Source organism: Mustelus asterias, chromosome 26, assembly GCF_964213995.1.
Source record: "Mustelus asterias chromosome 26, sMusAst1.hap1.1, whole genome shotgun sequence".
In the NCBI taxonomy this organism is placed as follows: domain Eukaryota; kingdom Metazoa; phylum Chordata; class Chondrichthyes; order Carcharhiniformes; family Triakidae; genus Mustelus; species Mustelus asterias.
The window spans coordinates 33,793,951-33,799,950 of record NC_135826.1 but is presented as its reverse complement, the minus strand read 5'-3'; positions in this window follow the sequence as shown (position 1 = coordinate 33,799,950).

Genomic DNA, 6,000 nt, shown 5'->3' with positions numbered 1-6,000 from the left:
ACCTGATTGCCAAGTCACCTAGAATTTCCGCATCCAGGTTATTGAGAAGTAGGTGTGGCCCTGTTTGTCAATGTGAGTGTAGGACATTGACGTTTGATGAAACCTGACTTAGAACATAAGAACTAGGAGCAGGAGTAGGTCAAGATTGGTAGCATAGTGGACAGTGAAGAAAGTTACCTCCGATTGCAATGGGATCTTGATCAATTGGGCCAGTGGGCTGACAAATGGCAGTTGGAGTTTAATTTAGACAAATGCGAGGTGATGCATTTTGGTAGATTGAACCAGGGCAGGACTTACTCAGCTAATGGTAGGGCGTTGGGGAGAGTTATAGAACAAAGAGGTCTAGGGGTACATGTTCATTGCTCCGTGAAAGTGGTGTCACAGGTGGACAGAGTGGTGAAGAAGGCATTCAGCATGCTTGGTTTCTTCGGTCAGAACATTGAATACAGGAGCAGAGATGTCTTTTTGAAGTTGTACAAGACATTGGTAAGGCCACATTTGGAATACTGTGTGCAATTCTGGTCACCCTATTATAGAAAGGATATTATTAAACTAGAAAGAGTGCAGAAAACATTTACTCGGATGTTACCGGGACTTGATGGTTTGAGTTATAAGGAGAGGCTGGATAGACTGGGACTTTTTTCTCTGGAGTGTAGGAGGCTGAGGGGTGACCTTACAGAGGTCTATAAAATAATGAGGGACATAGATAAGGTAGATAGTCAATATCTTTTCCCAAAGATTGGGGAGTCTAAAACTAGAGGGCACAGGTTTAAGGTGACGGTAGAGATACAAAAGTGTCCAGAGGGGCAATTTTTTCACACAGAGGATGGTGAGTGTCTGGAACAAGCTGCCAGAGGTAGTAGTATAAGCGGGTACAATTTTGTCTTTTAATAAGCATTTAGATAGTTACATGGGTACGATGGGTATAGAGGGATATGGGCCAAATGCGGGCAATTGGGATGAGCTTAGAGGTTTAAAAAAAAAGGGCGGCATAGACAAGTTTGGCCAAAGGGCCTGTTTCCATGTTGTAAACCTCTATGACTCTATGACTCTATCTGGCTTCTTGAGCCTGCTCCGCCATTCAATAAGATCATGGCTGATTTTTTTGTGGACTCAGCTCCACTTACCCGCCCGCTCACCATGACCCTTAATTCCTTTACTGTTCAAACATTTATCTATCCTTGCCTTAAAAACATTCAATGAGGTAGCCTCAACTGCTTCACTGGGCAGGGAATTCCACAGATTCACAACCCATTGTGTGAAAAAGTTCCTCCTCAACTCAGTCCTAAATCTGCTCCCCCTTATTTTGAGGCCATGCCCCCTAGTTCTAGTTTTACCCGCCAGTGGAAACAACTTTCCTGCTTCTGTCTTATCTATTCCCTTCATAACGTTATGTGCTTCTATAAGATCTCCCCTCATTCTTCTGAATTCCAATGAGTATAGCCCCAGTCTACTCAGTCTGTCCTCATAAGCCAACCCTCTCAACTCCAGAATCAACCTAGTGAATCTCCTCTGCACCCCCTCCAGTGCCAGTATATCCTTTCTCAAGTAAGGAGACCAAAACTGTACATAGTATTCCAGGTGTGGCCTCACCAGCAGCTTATACAGTTGCAACATAATCTTGCTGTTTTTAAACTCCATCCCTCTAGCAATGAAGGACAAAATTCCATTTGCCTTCTTAATTACCTGCTGCACCTGCAAACCAACTCCATGTGATTCTTGCACAAGGACACCCAGGTCCCTCTGCACAGCAGCATGCTGCAATTTTTTACCACTTATATAATAGTCCAATAGACTTCCTTAGCATCCATCCATTAGTCATCTTCTTCCTTTGAAAACATAAGGGAAGGAAGATTCCAGTACAGAAACTTTGTAAGATGAACATAAAAAAAGGTGATAGAGGAGAAACGGCATAAAGTCACCCAATCAGCTGATTAGAAATGGAAAAGAGAAAAAACAGAGTTCAAAATTAGCTTAAATGCTGTTTACTTCGGAAAACTGTAGACCTGACAAACCTGAATGCCAATTTGATTTTGACAAGGAGATGCCAAAGCCATTGTGTATACTGAGAGCTTGCTTTGATATCTGTTATGACGGACATGGGGGAACTTCGATGGATCTTCCCTTGGACTTTGTGGAGTAAGATCTCCGTTCTTCAGCGAGTGGAGATTCATTCAATGGGAAGTGAGCAGTGGGAGTTTTAAACTCTGTTGCTCTAACCTGGAACATTGTTGTAGGTCCCCCAGTAAAGACTAGCTCGCTTTAAGCTGTGAGCGTGGCTCTTCCTTTGCTTTCCAATAAAGCCTTTCTCATGACATCAAACTAGCCTTGGCTGAGATTCGACAGAATTAAAACTACAGGTGGAATCTTATCCAAAAATGTTGCCTTTGAGAGAGACTTGGGTATATACCTAACATTACCCTAGCTAGACAGCTGCGTGGTGGCTTCAAACTGCATAAGCCACTCGTCGCAACTGACGCAGCTTTTCCCCTGATTGCCTCGTGACCTAGAATCTTCGCAGCCAGTTATTAGAAGTAGGTGTGGCCTGTTTGTCAATGTGAGTGTGGGGTCAGGTCTACATGGGGAGGGGATGTGTTGGGGTTGGCTGACACTTAGAACTACCACCTTGCCCTTGTTGTCAATTCCACTGTACCCCTCTCCATGTGACCATTACTCTGTGAAACACCCCTCCATATTACTTAACTGGGACTCAACTGCCTGTCCTTCCGACAACAGACATAATCTCCCAATGATGCAGAGCACAACAGTTGCTGGCCTCTGATTGCCCAGAAGCTCAAGGTAAGCAAGACTCTACCCAATTGTCTTAATTCTGGGGCAGGGCTCCATTGCTGGCCTTGCTGCTGCCTGATAAGCATGTGGCTTGGCTGCCCTTTCCAAAAGAGGCAATTGTAGGTCACTCGTTTGCTCTCCAGTCAGCAGGCAAGACTCCTGACACCTCAAAAAATATTCCACCTCAAGTTCCATTCCTGAGAAATCTGGCTCTAACTTTCAGGATGTGGAGATGCCGGCGTTGGACTGGGGTAAACACAGTAAGAAGTCTCACAACACCAGGTTAAAGTCCAACAGGTTTATTTGGTAGCAAAAGCCACTAGCTTTTGGAGCGCTGCTCCTTCGTCAAGTAAGTGGGAGTTCTGTTCACAAACAGGGCATATAAGGACACAAGCTCAATTTACAAAATAATGGTTGGAATGCGAGTCTTTGCAGGTAATCAAGTTTTAAACATACAGTCAATGTGAGTGGAGAGAGCATTAAGCACAGGTTAAAGAGATGTCTCCAGACAGGACAGTTAGTGAGATTTTGCAAGCCCAGGCAAGCCGTGGGGGTTACAGATAGTGTGACATGAACCCAAGATCCCGGTTGAGGCCGTCCTCATGTGTGTGGAACTTGGCTATCAGTCTCTGCTCAGCGACTCTGTGCTGTCGTGTGTCGTGAAGGCCACCTTGGAGAATGCTTACCCGAAGATCAGAGGCCGAATGCCCGTGACCACTAACTTTCAGGCCATGTCTTCCAGTCCTAAACTCCCCAAGCAGCAGGAATACAGGGTTATAGGATGGTGAGGGGAGAGATGGTGGGACTGTCTGGGGAAGGTGGGAGAGTGTATGGGGAGTGGGGGGAGGGCGAGGGGAGGGATGGGTGTATAGCAAATGGGGAAGTACCTGAGAATGGGAGCTTTGGGTGTATGTTAGAATATCGAGAGAGCATTGCCTCAGCAGCATAGAAGACTAACCACATGGTCTGTTGTCAACCATGACCATTCACCCAGGACAATGTACGGTTCGAGTTACAAGTTGGCTGCCCTACACCAGCTTTGTCCCTTGGGGGCATCTATCTCCCTCCTTCCCTTCATCTTTGCCTCTGACTGAAGGTGGTGTTGATGGTGGCATACTTCAAGTGGTATAACTCAGGGTCCTTGTGAGTGGGAGGGAACAGTCACAATCAGAGGGGGACGTGTAATATGGTAAGGTGGAAGGTCCAAGATGAGAGTTTGGTAGGTGAATGTCCAATCGGGTGAATCAAGGAGGGGGGATCAGATAATGGGTGAGGACAGTGTCAGAGTGGACATGGGAATTGTAACGGGTGTCAGCGCTGAAGGAAGGGAAGTCTGTGGAGTTGGATTGTTATAGGCTTCAGGAGGACCAGAGAGGTACATTCCTCCCATTCATACATGAATATATATGGAGACAGTGTTCTTTGACCACACAAGGTGGGAAGTTCAAAGGAAACAGTTAGAAAGAATAGAGGATGATATTGGATGCTTTCTATGGTGGTGTGTGGAAGTTAATGGATGACAGGGGAAGGCAGAAGGTGATGGAGCGTGTCTGAAAAATTATACACCCTTTTCTCAAGGCTTGTTTTGACAACACAGTTGCGCTGAACATATGAATCTTCGAAGTGGGCGGAGTTCCAGGTGAGAACAAGTGGCTGGCTAAAAGGAGACCATAATAATTATGAGGGAAATTAATGTCAAAAATGCTCACTTGTGTGCTCCTCTCCATGGTGAAGCCCACGTTGCACCAAGTTAGTTCCTACTCATGGGTCTCACAACATCAAGATCCCAGAAAAGTGTGGAGTTGCCCTTTATTCTGTGTCATTTTGCCATCAGCGGCAAGGGTGAAGGGAGGGAGGGGGGGCAGATAGATACCTCCAAGGGTACAGCTGGTGTCGGGCTGGCAGCTCCCGAATTCAAACATCTATCATCCTTGGTGAATGGTTATTGCTGACAAGGGATCATGTGGTTAGTCTTCTATGCTGCTGAGGCAATGGTCTCTCTGTAGTTGCAAGGCTGGCGGAGGCAAGTGGAAAAGTATCTGTGCGAGGCTTCTTCACATGGCTCTCATCACGCTGGTCAATGTCTCCATATGCATTCATTTATGAACAAGAGGAACACCAATCTTTGGTCCTCCAGGATGTCCTTCTGTTGGAAGGGGTGGAATGAAGTTGCCCTGTCGAGGCAGAGGCCAGGTGAAGAGCTTAGCACTTACCTGCTGGCTTTGAGATGGAGGGAAGCCTGTAAAGGATATGCTCACTTAATATGTCATTCAATCTGTTCACAGATCCATTGAGAAATCAATGGTGTAGGCTGCAGGAAGCCCTGCCTTTGTAATGGAGATGGACAGCCTGTCATTGGTTGGCACAGGGTTATGAGGAGCAAGAGGCAGCAGAACCTCTGTAAGACCATAAGATATAGGGGCAGAATTAGGCCATTCAGCCCATCAAGTCTGCTCCACCATTCGATCATAGCTGATAATTTTCTCAACCCTAATGTCCCACCTATTCCCCGTAATCTTTGATCCCCTTACCAATCAAGAACCTACCTATCTCTGTCTTAAATATACTCAATGAACTGGCTTCTGCCACCTTTTGTGGCAATGAATTTCACAGATTCACCACCCTCTGGCTGAAGAAATCTGCCAGCTTCTTCAGTACGAGCTGTGGCTGCCAGGACTCTGGAGTAATGCAGAGCTCCTGGCCTGTGTGACCTGCTTCCTTTAAATATGAAGCAATGAGTTAACAGTGGGGTGGGTGACTTTCTGCCCACATTGCCACAAAATCTGCCGAGCTCCTTGCAGATTTATTGAGCTGAAAAGCAGAAGACCAAAGTTATTCACCCATCCTGCCACCCAGCGGGAATCACACCGACTTCCCTGTCCACCGCCGCACTAAGTCTCCAGAACTGAAGATTCTACACTCTTTCACTCTGTCTATTTTATCTGTTCCCCTTCATATCTTGAAAACTTCATTCATATCTGCCCATAGCATTTTAGATTCCAGGGAATATGATCACAGTTTTGTGATCTCTCCTGTATTTTAAACATTGGAGTACAGGTCTCATCCTGTCTAATGTATTCTGCACTCCATCCATGACCAATATCTTCTTCCTAAGGTGTGGTGCCAAGAACTGCTTATTGTAGTCGAGTCAACAAGGCATTGTATAGTTTTGCATGACTTCTACCGACTGGTATTTCTGTAATCTAGATA